The following is a 12,791-nucleotide window of genomic DNA, read 5'->3' as shown; positions in this document are numbered from 1 at the left end:
TTAAGATTGCTGGGAGAATTATCAACAACCTCCGATATGCAGACGATACCACCCTAATGGCAGAAAGCGAAGAGGATCTCAAGAGCCTCTTGTTGAGGGTGAAAGAGGAGAGTGCAAAAGCTGGTTTGAAACTCAACATTAAAAAAACTAAGATCATGGCATCTGGCCCCATCACTTCCTGGCATATAGAAGGGGAAGAAATGGAAGCAGTGACAGATTTTACTTTCTTGGGCTCCAAGATCACCGCAGACGGTGACTGTAGCCATGAAATTAAAAGACGCTTGCTCCTTGGGAGGAAAGCTATGGCCAACCTAGACAGCATAGTAAGAAGCAGAGACATCACCTTGCCGACAAAGGTCCGTCTAATCAAAGCTATGGTTTTCCCAGTAGTAATGTATGGCTGTGAGAGCTGGACTATAAGGAAGGCTGAGCGCCGAAGAATCGATGCTTTCGAACTGTGGTGCTGGAGAAGACTCTTACGAGTCCCCTGGACTGCAAGGAGGTCAAATCAGTCCATCCTAAAGGAAATCAACCCTGAGTGCTCATTGGAAGGACAGATACTGAAGCTGAAGCTCCAATATTTTGGCCACCTAATGCGAAGAGAAAACTCCCTGGAAAAGACCCTGATGCTGGGAAAGACTGAAGGCAAAAGGAGAAGGGGACGGCAGAGGATGAGATGGCTAGATAGCATCACGGATGCAATGAATATGAACTTGAGCACGCTCCGGGAGAGAGCGCAGGACAGGAAGGCCTGGCGTGCTATGGTCCATGGGGTCACGAAGAGTCGGACACGACTGAACAACAACAACAAGATTTCCTGTAAATAGGAAATGGAAAGCTTACAGGAATTTTCTCTCAATTATTTTCTGAATGAAGTAAATGAACAGTTTATGTTTCTTTAATCTCTCCCCGCTCTTATTTACAAAACGTCCATGCAATACTGTGAAGTCCCAAATAATATTGGTTGCAATAAAAATCCCTATTGGGAAGCTAGGTTTTTCTTTTAATTTTGTGTCCATAGACTGCTTTTGCTTTCTTGAAATGTCTCTCTCAGCTATAGGCTATGTCCTTGTTTCTGTCTATTGCATAATTGTTTCCTTAAATATGAACTGTTATGTCTTGGTGTGGGATACTTAGTTAGGCAAAAGGTTCTGCATGTATATGAAATGTTTTATAGCAATGGGTGGCACTGTGCACTTCAATTTATTGACTTGCTTTTATCCCAGTGAGAATGTATCCAGGTATTTTAAGCAAGTGCTGCATTAAAATAGATCTGTGTTGTTATACTAGACAACAGGTGTACGTCCTGCTGTTTCTCCTTCTGCTACATCTATGCGGAGGTTTGCTGGTGGTTTGCAGCTTCACACCACTGACCTTGATGATATCAACTTAGATGATGTTGGCAAGGCTCCAAAATGTCCAGCACCGCCGCCTCCATTGCCCCATGCTGCATCTGTATCATCAGTGGCTTATCCCCTTTCTCCACCAAATGTCCCAGCTGCCAGGGGACCAGCTCCAGTACCCCCTGCAGCTTCCTGGATGACATCTTCATCATCATCATCTTCTTGGATGCACCCTCCAGCACCTCTTCTGTCGCCACCATTGTCTCCCCCACCCCATCCTCCTCCCCCACCCTACCCTCTTCCTCCTCAGACTATTTGCACTCTCCACCCACTGCCCACTCATTTGGAGGAAAGAATGGGTAGCCACAGCTATCAGCCTGGAGGGCCAGTGGACTCTCTGAATGACTGGGAAATGAAAAACTACAAAGGAAGGAGTTTTAGCCCTGTTAGTTCTCAGACCAGTGAGCAGACCTACTTATCCAGTCCAAAGGTATGATATGAAATGGTATCTGTGGCATGCACATCTCTGACATGTCGCTGCATGAGGTTATCAAGAGAAAAATATATATTCCATTGTGGGGTTTGCTTTGCATGATAGTGTACTTTAACATTCCCTGCTCCACCCCCTTCAAAATTAAAAGATAAGCCCATTATGTCTATTCTGGTGTGGGCATTTGTGAGCTTTGCAAAACCATATTGTGCTGCATGGCAACATTTCTATAGGTTGTATTAGTCAATTTAGGATGCAATCCTATGCATGTTTAGACAGAGGAAAGGACTACAACTCCCAGCATGCCCCAGCCTGTTTTTGTCTCTGTAAAAATGCCCTAACTTGTATCCGGCTTGCCTGGCTGCATGGGGGCTGTTGCAGGCAGTGGGAGAGAGGAAAGACATGGGTGACCGCTATTGGCGGTTTCTGGTAGTGCCCATGGGTGTGAGAGGGGCATATATTCATAATAAATAGCATATATTTATATATAAAAATTAAATTGTTTAAGGGTGGAACCCTATTCATGTTTAGACAGTAACAAGTCCCACAACTCCCAGCATGCCCCAGCCAGCCATGCTGCCTTGGGGCATGCTGGGAGTTGTAGGGCTTTTTTCTGTCTAAACATGTGTCGGATTGCACCTTAAAACACTTAATGGGGATTAATCTGTGTCATCAAGTTGTTTGAAGGACAGCAACATATTGTAAGTGTAGGGTTACACTAACATATACATTCTTGAATTTAGTTCTGATACCCATTTACTTGATCAGTGAAAATGGACAGGGGAACCATGCTCAAAGTTCAGAATATTTAAAAGAGAAAATGTATCTAACTATTCTCAGACTTCTTGTTTGAAGGTAAGAGCTTTTTGAAGGGGGAAAATATACTAATTATGTTGTTATCAAGAGGTTGTCAAGCTTGCATCAAAAGTACCCATTCTGTTGTCTCCATATTATTCTTATCTCTATCATGAACCAATTTGTTCTTGAAAAACATGGTTATTGGTTATGTGGTATGTCATAATCATGAATCATCATAACCAATATGGAACCTATTGTCATTTAGGTTGCACAAAATACATCTCACCTCAGAAAAATATCTCCATCAGGCAGTCCGTTGGTATGTCATTTTAGTAAATAAAAAAGAAATGCTTTATTTTATGTCCCTTTCTGCTAATGCACATATACACATTCTAAACAAAACATTATCTCTGTATGGCTCTGGGGCTACAGTGTTCTGCTTATAAATTATTGTTGAAACTGCCTCACCCCACCCTTAGTGCATTCATTACTATTGTGGATGTTGTGGGTTGCCTTGTGTGAGTTCCATGGCACTTTACTGGATGTATTTTAGTGATTTAATTAGTGACAAGTAACACAACTCTCAGTTAGGGCACAATCCTATGCATGTTTACGCATGCTGGCTGGGGAGTACTGGGAGTTATAGGACTCTTTTCTGTCTAAGCATGGATAGGATTGCACTCTTAGTGTCCCAAATGCATGTAACATTTTGCCATTACCTCCCCTCTCTGTTTGCTTTGGGTACATTATTTTGTTTTCTACTTCCATTGCCTTCCATTGCACTAGCTAGACATAATTGTGTGTTGAATCTGAGTAGGGAGCAGAGGGAAATGGCTGAACGCATGACAATAGTGAACAGTATTGCATTTTAGCATAATTGTGGTTGCACATTAAGTCAATGTTGTTGACAACATTGATTACTCATATTTTGTTTTTATGGGATTAGAATCTAATGTTGAAGTCATCACCACCCCAAATAAAGTTACAATGAATGACATTCTTTAATATGGAAAGGGCTGCATACACATTGGCTAGCTGTATAAATTTAGCTGCTTCTTACCAGCATTCTATTCATTCTGACTCATTGATAGAAGCCAAGTGTCTGAATTACATTTCGAATGTTTGGTGTGCATAAAACACATGGGTATTTTTCTGTAATATTCTTAAATTGAACCCCAATAGCAATTTTCTCCAAGCCCTCCTGTCCAGCACCATCCAGCTGTACCTATAGTCTCCAAACCGGTCATGCTGCATCCTGACCACAATATCATGGTCAGACCAGCAATCAAACCAGAAGCCCTGGTAAGCCCATGCTAATATGTTCTGCATGCTGTGGCTGTATTGGGTATGAAATGTTGAGTGACCTCCTGCTTACTATCAGTGTCCACCCTCTGTGTTCTATCTCAGAAGGGACACTGAACATGTCAGATATATTATAGATGTGCGAACGGTCTCAAACTCCTCCTCCCAAATTTCACAATACAATTTTAGTAGTAGCATCCATAACCTTGGGACAGCAATGTAAAGATGTATGCCCAATGCCTGGTGAACTCTTAAAGCCAGAGGCCTTGCTGAATAAGATTTTCAGTGATGGGGGGGGGGGGCGGGCAATGACCTGTACAGCTATTTGCCCCTCCCCATGACTATCAGAAACAGAATAAATTATGGAAAATATTCAAAATGTAGATCAAATTACACCAAAATAAGATAAATCTAGCTAAGTTGGTTATTTTGCACGATTTATACATGATACAGAATTCAACTTTTGATGTTACAAAATTTGGCACAGAATCTTGATATTTTTTGTCGCGCAAAGATAGAACTCACAGCTCAAGGACAATGGGATGGCTCCATTTCTCATTCCTTCATGGGGCAGATTAGGCAGGAAGGAGCTCAGTCAAACATATACAAATTAGAATCATCCAGCTGATAGGGCTAACAATCGCCAGTATTTATAACCATGTTCCTGAAAGTAATGCCCACCAGGCAAACATTTGAGTTAGGCTGCAATCCTAAGTACACTTACTTGGAGTAAGTTCCATTGAATTCATTGGGGTTCATGTATAGGTCTGAGCTGGTAAAAGTAAGTTGGGAGTAGGCAACCTGGTGCCCTCCAGATGTTTTGGGCTACAACTCTTGTCAGCCCCAGCCAGAATGATCAGTGGTGGGGGCTGATGGGAGTTGTAGTTTGAAACATCTGGAGGGCATCAGGCCACCTACCTTTGTAGTAAATGGTAGGTTCATATGAGCTAGAGGCAATCATTTAATATAAGTTAAGGACTAACTCCAACATAAGAGTTAGCACTCATAATAAATGACATTTAGCATGTCATTAAAGGTGATACCATGACAATAGACTCTCCATCTTCTTTGTCAGGAACAGTGGGGAGCAGGGTGGCTTTACAGTTACAGCATGAATTAACAGGCATGAGAATAGTAATCCATGGCCCAGGTAGTAGTATTGCTTATCTGAGGTGCAACTGATCCATAATTCAGTGCATAATGCATAGGTCAACTATGCATCCAATGTGCAACTGGCACAAGGACTTATAGTTGTGCAAAAGTAGAATTGTCCTTTCCTGATGCACTCGTAGAAAATAACTATATTACCTCTTAGCTTCTTTTTTCTAAGGCTTCTTTTTTCTAAGGCCAATTAGCTTTTGTAATGAAACATGGAGCACGTTTTCATGTATATATTTCAATTTGAAAATGAATTACAGAAAATTCAGTTCTCATGTAATTTGTTTGCATATAATCACCCATGCAATACATCACCACTCTTTAGAATTAGTCTCGAATCAGACATACCTACTTTAACCATTTATTCTGGCAAAAAACAAAGCAACTTAAGCCTGCTTAAATATAACCATTACTTTTATAAAGAAGAAATTCTGCTTCTGAAATGCTCCCAAAATCTGTCATTAGCAGTATTCTGCAAAATAGACATTAATGTCTCCTATTTATCCAGTTCTAATTGTAGCCCATGGAGCTTTCTTTCTCATTCAGTTCATTAGATTATAATGAAGAGCACAGCTAAGTAATTTTAAATTTCTCAGGAATTAACAATATATCCCCCCAAGATTAGCATATTTAGCACAGATTTGGTTTGTATTTTTAAAATATTAGTTACAGTGAGAAAGGTGGTTATCTTGTCTTTTTTGTAAATACTTAAAATATCACTTAATTTTCAACTAGCTAGTCATGATAAATTTTGAAGACTTCAAAGGAGAGCCCTCTCCACTGGGAAGCTTCTAGCGCTTCTAGTTATTATGCATAGGCATACTTCTTCAAGATCTATTGTAGTGCCACAGATGTCAATCTCCTCTGATCTCAGGCTGTTTGGTATTGTAGTTGTTGTTGGGTTGTTGTTTTTCCATTTGCAAGCAGAGATGGGTTAAAGAAGAGACAGACAACAAAGGCTTGGATTGAAATTGGGCCACATTTATTGAAATATCTGCAAAGGGGAAACCTAGGACAGGTCCTGACTGTGCCAGCGGCTAGTTGGCACTTTTATGGGCGAAAACACACCCAGCCTGAGGGGTGGCGTGTCAGCCTCACCACCCCTCCCGACTGCCCCTTATGGGGGAGATAGACCTTCCCCTGTCACCCCCTCCTGGTGCTGCCAAACACCTGGGTGAGTGAGGTGAGTCGGTCTTCCAGGCAACCCTTATCCCCCCACCAAGCCGCTGAACCCGTTTGGGAGGCCTCAGGTGTCATCTGTCACTATAAGGTGCCTCTGCATGCATACCATCCCTAATCTCGTTCTCCTTTGCCCGTCCTAGCTGCCACCAGGAGTTACAAGCCTATTGCTTGTTTCGTACACCCCTAGCAAGCCTATTGCTTGCTAGGAGTGTATGAAACCCCACTTACCGTGCTCCGCTGGGGTCCGCAGGGGGAGGGGAGGAGATCCGGTCCTCCTCCCGGAATCCTCGACGGGGGGGGAGGCAATCCAGTCCTCCCCCCCGGAATCCTGCCTGGCTTCCGGCCGCTGCCGGGCTGCTGCGGCCGCAAATGGCGGCCATCATAGCAGCCGCCATTTGCAGCCTTGCATTAGGCCATGATAGGCTATGTAAGTATTTACATAGCCTATCACGGCCTACTGCAGGGACACAAATGGCGGCCGCTACGCCATTTGTGTCCCTGCAGTAGGCCGTGATAGGCTACGTAAATACTTCTGTAGCCTATCACGGCAAAGAGCAGAGGCGCAAATGGTCTAGCGGCCGCCATTTGCGCCCCTGGTCTTTGCCATGATAGGCTACGTAAGTATTTACGTAGCCTATCATGGCCTACTGCAGGGATGCAAATGGCGGCCGCTATGACGGCCGCCATTTGCGGCTGCAGCAGCCCAGCAGCAGCCGGAAGATGACCCGCCACCACCACTGCGACCACCGCCAGGTAGGCTCCATCCCAGGGGGATTCTGTGGGGTGGCCGGGGGAATTGCTCCATTCCACCACAGACTCCGGGGGGCCAGTTGCTAAAGAATCCAGCCTCACTGGAGTCTGTGGTGGAATTTTCCAACATCCCTATGTCAAACTCCCCCACCTGCGCAGAAGAACTTCCCGCAGGCCCCTTTGCAGATCAGACAGAAATATGTCATTCCCCGCATCAGACAGGTGCTCACCATCCTGTCTGTAAAGCTCCCTCCTTGTCCATTTAATTTCCTGATGGGTGATGATCCCATCACTGTGTTCATATAGCCCTAGGCTATTTCTTTGTTTACCTTCCAACAAGCCCGCTCAAGAGCACCATTACTTCAAGCCTTCCAATTCTTGGGAGCACACAGGACCACAGGATGGTCACCTCTGGCCAACTGTGCCGGATCACCTGGAAATCAACGAAGGCCTGCTCAATCAGGTCCTTGCCTTGTACACGGCCCAAGTCATTCCCCCCTAGATGCAGCACCAAAACCTGCATGGGAAGACCAACCAAACCTCGGTGGAACAGCGTGGGAAGCAGGCTCTCCCACCACATGCCACATCTGCCATGCCACTGAACCATAGCGTGCCGGGACAGTCCAAGCTGTGATCCGCAGCCAGACGTGGAAGCTCTCCGGACAGCCCGGAACACCATACTGTGCCTGCATATGAGCACCCTCACTGGCACGCTTCCAGTCCATTGATCTAAGGAAATAAGAACATGAAGGACAAGCAAAGAGCTGATGTATCACGAATTGACAGACAAACCCCGAATGTCCATCCAGAATGCGCTGGAGCACCATCTGCCCACCATCTTCATCTGATCTTGCGAGAAACCCAAGGAAGCTGCTGTGGAAGCTGCTCCGATATGAAAGGAATGCATCCCAAATCGGAAATTACCCAGGCTGCGGGTAGATAAAGCCAATTTGTTAACAGCCCAGAATTTAAATTTAGTCAATGGGGAAATGTCGGAATGACAAAATAGAGGTCCATCCACAGACCCACGAAGATCCAGAAAAACCCCTAATGCCCTGACAGGGCATAACTCCTGTATTTGAGCTCGACAGAGGAACACCGTTGCGCCCTTGCTGCATTGGTCTGTCTTACATCTCCGTATGCGGAGATGGACGATATCCAGACAGGACAGTACGTCAGAGTATCTCAGTGCCCTCCCAGACGTATCCCTTTTGGATGCCCAGACTAATTCGGAAATCCTAAGGGCCCCGAAGAAAGCTGTTAAGGCCGCCATGTGGAACAGTGAAGCCTCGTAGCGTGATGCGCAAATGGACAGCCACATTCTCTGTCCCAGCAGGATATCCTGAGAAAGGGGGCGCCTAGAGTCTGCAGGTGCAGGCGACATTCTTGCCCAGCCCTGGACAGCACATTGCACCCTAAAATCTGTTGTGGAATCATGTACACCCTTAATTTCAGCCCAGAAGGCCAACGAGGCAAGCTTACCACTTATGGTCCTGGCCGAAAGCCCCCTGTTCCTAGAGTACACGCAGAATTGCAGCAGGTGGAATGGGCCACAATTGCTGCAACTGTAGTTCGCTCCGGAAAGCAAGGAACTCCCTACCTGCTTTGTTGTAGGCAACTCTAGTGCTGGGAGCTATGGAGTTCATCATGGCGTGATCAACTTCAGTCTGCCAATCTCCCATAGTGTGGCAGGCATGCGGTCTGGCAGAGGACGAGCCCACAAGGCCAACTCCCGGAACCTGTCGATCTGGTTACACGACAGAGCATCGGCAACTGGATTGTCCAAGCCAGGTACATGCCGGGCACGGAACCAGATGTTATGTTGCAAGCAATGAAGCATAAATGCTCTTACCAACAACATAACCCTATGGTTTCTGGAGGACAGAGTATTAATGATATGAACGGTGGCAAGATTGTCACACCAGAAGAGAGCCACAGAATTGGCCATTTGGTCTGCCCAAAGGTGTACAGCCACGTAAATAAGGAAGAACTCTAGAAAGGTAAGATCCTGAAAGAGCCCGGCAGACGTCCAGATCTCGGGCCACCGCCCAAAGCACCATTGGTCATGCCATACGATGCCAAAACCCAGCGCCCCATCAGCATCCGAATGAATCTGCAGGTCAGCTTTAAGGAGCAACTCATGCCTCCAAAAGGAGACACCGCTAATTCTTGTAAAAATTGAAGCCATACCCGCAGATCCAAACACATAGCAGATGTAACCCTGGTTCGATGATGGGGCTGTTGCAATCCTTGCATTGCCCAGCATAGCTGTTGCAAGAAGGCTCAGCCAGGGGCGACTATAGGCAAAATTGAGATGCCCTACTACCTCCTGCAGTGCCTGCAAGGAAACCTTACGAGAATGCCAAATTGCTAGGAGTTTTGTGTGCAAGGCTGTGAGCTTGTCCTGAGGAAGCCGGCCACATTCCTTAAGGGTATCCAACTCAATCCCCAGGAATGTTAAAAGAGCAGACGGGCCCTCTGTTTTCTCATGTGCCAGTGGGACGCCGAGGTCATCCAAAAGGGAAGTGAAAGCCTGCATCAAATCGGAGCATTGGGAAGAATCTTTGGGCCCGATGAACAAGAAGTCATCCAAATAATGGACCATACTCTGCATGCCTGACCTGTCTCTCATTGCCCATTCTAGAAAGGTACTGAACCTTTCAAACATGGCACAAGAGATGGAGCACCCCATAGGGAGGGCCCAGTCCACATAAAACCTACCCTGGAAACAGAACCCCCAAAGGTTGAAATCCAATGGGTTGATGGGCAAAATGCAAAAGGCGGACTTTATATCACGTTTTCCCATCAGGGCCCCCTGGCCGAAAGCCCAGACCATAGATACAGCTGCATCAAAAGAGGTGTAGTGCACTGAGCATACATGATCGGGGATTTTGTCATTAACTGACCGACCCTTAGGGAAGGAGAGGTTATGAATTAACCTAAACTCCCCAGAGGATTTCTTAGGCACTATTCCCAGGGTGGAAACCCATAAGTTGGGTATCAGGGGGAGGGGATCCATTTCTTGTAATTTTACCAGAAAGCAAGTACTTCTTTTCTGACATAATTTGCAAAAGCAAATTATTCCCTGCAGTTTCACTCTCTAATGACCTATTCAGAATAAAGCCTTCTCACTATTTATTTTCTATGGGTTGGGTCAAGGATCTGCCTTCCATGGATGGAAGGCCTCTGCCCAATTTGGGGGGAATCTCCCCATTTTCCCCACCCCACAGCCCACCCCATCCAGCAGGGTCCCCAACCCTTTGTGTAGCATTTCCTGGCGGCTGGAGAGGCTACCATGGGGAAGAAAGCACATTTGCTTCTGTCAGTTCAGTTGCACACCTAAATCTGGATCCAGCCCTATGTATTTAGGAAAACCTCGGTATGAGAGCAAAGCTAAAGGCTAAAACAAGGAGAAAGTGAGGAGAAAAACACAGAGTGCTCTTTGCTTGAAAAGACAGTTTCTATATGAACATATGGGTAATGACCCCAAGAGACCGAAAGGCCAGCTCCAGGTTTGAGAACGCCCTGGGCAAAGTGTATTCTGGTGGGCCTACTCCTCTGTTGGATGGCCCTGGTGGGTTTACCTTCCAGCAGTGGAGGCCAGCAATACCAGTAGCATTGGGTGGCTGAGGGATACCATCTTAATTTAATTTTGTTCTCTGATTATAAATGTTTTAATTGATAATTTATTTTCTTATTTCTTGGTTTTAAATGTGTGTTTTTACTGAGACATTTTGTATTTTCTGTTTTAAATTATTTTAACTGTGGACATTTTATACTTTAAACTTTTATGTTGTGAACTGCTTCAAGATACCTTTTTAGATATAGTCAAGTGGTCTATAAATTACTTTCCTACAATGCCTCAGAGTGATGTGACGTCAGAGGCATTGTGGGAAATTAAAATGGATGCTACATTCAGCCATCTTCTGCTGCTCAGAGCACAGCAGAAAAGCATTAAAGGACAGACATCAGTGGTGGGGCCTGGCAGCTGCCCAAGGATGCCAGGTGCTGATGTGGCCATGGAGACTTATAGGTGTATAATGAGGAAATAGCATAATAACATCAGTGTAAGTTACTTGCTATGTTCAAAAGCAACGTGAGAATCACTCCCAACTCTTTTATCTATCTATATGTACAAATTATTCCGTGATCTCAGAACTGTATTGAAAATACTACACCTTACTTACAATTAGATACCCATATTACATATAGTGGGAATTCCTGTCTGGCTATTGTTGTTGTTGTTCATAATTTCACCTTCACTTTTCAATACCTCTTCAATATCATCCGGTAAAGCCTCCATTTTCCAAAACTTTACTGTTCTTACCTGGTTCAGATAATTTACATTTTGGTAGCAGAATTAAGGACATGGCCACATAAGTCATGAGTACCGGGAGTACAGTCATTACCAATTGTTTAATTGAAGAACGTCGGGAAAACCACTAAACCGTTCAGGTATGACCTAAATCATATCCCTTATGAATATACAGTTAAGGGATTAGACCTGATAGACAGAGTGCCTGAGGAACTATGGACGGAGGTCCGTCACATTGTTCAGGAGGCAGCAACGAAATCCATCCCAAAGAAAAAGAAATGCAAGAAAGCAAAGTGGCTGTCTGATGAGGCTTTACAAGTAGCTGAGGAAAGAAGGGAAGTGAAAAGCAAGGGAGAAAGGGGAAGATATACCCAACTGAATGCAGAGTTCCAGAGAATAGCAAGGAGAGACAAGAAGGCCTTCTTAAATGAACAATGCAAAGAAATCGAGGAAAACAACAGAATGGGAAAGACTAGAGATCTCTTCAAGAAAATTGGAGATCTCAAGGGAACGCTTTGTGCAAAGACGGGCATGATAAAGGACAAAGAAGGCAGGGACCTAACAGAAGCAGATGAGATTCAGAAGAGGTGGCAAGAATACACAGAAGAACTATACAGGAAAGATCTGAATGTCCCTGATAGCCATGATAGTGCTGTCACTGAACTTGAGCCGGACATCCTAGAGAGTGAAGTCAAGTGGGCCTTAGGAAGCATTAGTAACAACAAAGCTAGCGGAGATGACAGTATTCCAGCCGAGCTATTTAAAATCCTAAAAGATGATGCTGTTAAAGTGCTGCATTCAATATGCCAACAAATCTGGAACACTCAACAGTGGCCACAAGACTGGAAAAGGTCAGTTTACATTCCAATTCCAAAGAAGGGCAACGCCAAAGAGTGTTCAAACTACCGCACCATTGCGCTCATTTCACAGGCCAGCAAGGTGATGCTCAAAATCCTACAAGCTAGGCTTCAGCAGTATGCGAACCGAGAACTACCGGAAGTACAAGCTGGGTTTAGAAGAGGCAGAGGAACTAGAGATCAAATCGCCAACATTCGCTGCATCATGGAGAAAGCAAGAGAATTCCAGAAAAACGTCTATTTCTGCTTCATTGACTATGCTAAAGCCTTTGATTGTGTGGATCACAACAAACTGTGGCAAATTCTTAAAGTGATGGGAGTACCAGAGCACCTTACCTGTCTCCTGAGAAACCTGTATGAGGGTCAAGAAGCAACAGTAAGAACCAGACATGGAACAACCGATTGGTTCAAAATTGGGAAAGGAGTACGACAAGGCTGCATATTGTCACCCTGCTTATTTAACTTATATGCAGAGTACATCATGAGAAATGCCAGGTTGGATGAATCAGAGGTCGGAATTAAGATTGCTGGGAGAATTATCAACAACCTCCGATATGCAGACGATACCACCCTAATGGCAGAAAACGAAGAGGATC

General features: G+C 44.8%; 1 protein-coding gene and 1 pseudogene across 1 annotated transcript in view; both read left to right on the top strand.

Moving 5' to 3' along the window:
* Window positions 1-12,791, top strand: part of USH1C (USH1 protein network component harmonin) — a 104,333-nt gene that overhangs the window by 69,637 nt on the left and 21,905 nt on the right. The window lies entirely within an intron of this gene.
* On the top strand, window positions 6,723-6,820 carry LOC146357762 (small nucleolar RNA SNORA17; annotated as a pseudogene).

The sequence above is a fragment of the Heloderma suspectum genome, chromosome 1 (genome assembly GCF_057233095.1).
Source record: "Heloderma suspectum isolate Gila_16-S chromosome 1, 16-S_ref, whole genome shotgun sequence".
In the NCBI taxonomy this organism is placed as follows: Eukaryota; Metazoa; Chordata; class Lepidosauria; order Squamata; family Helodermatidae; genus Heloderma; species Heloderma suspectum.
The sequence above is the reverse complement of the archived record's forward strand: the minus strand, read 5'-3'. Positions and strand labels throughout refer to the sequence as shown.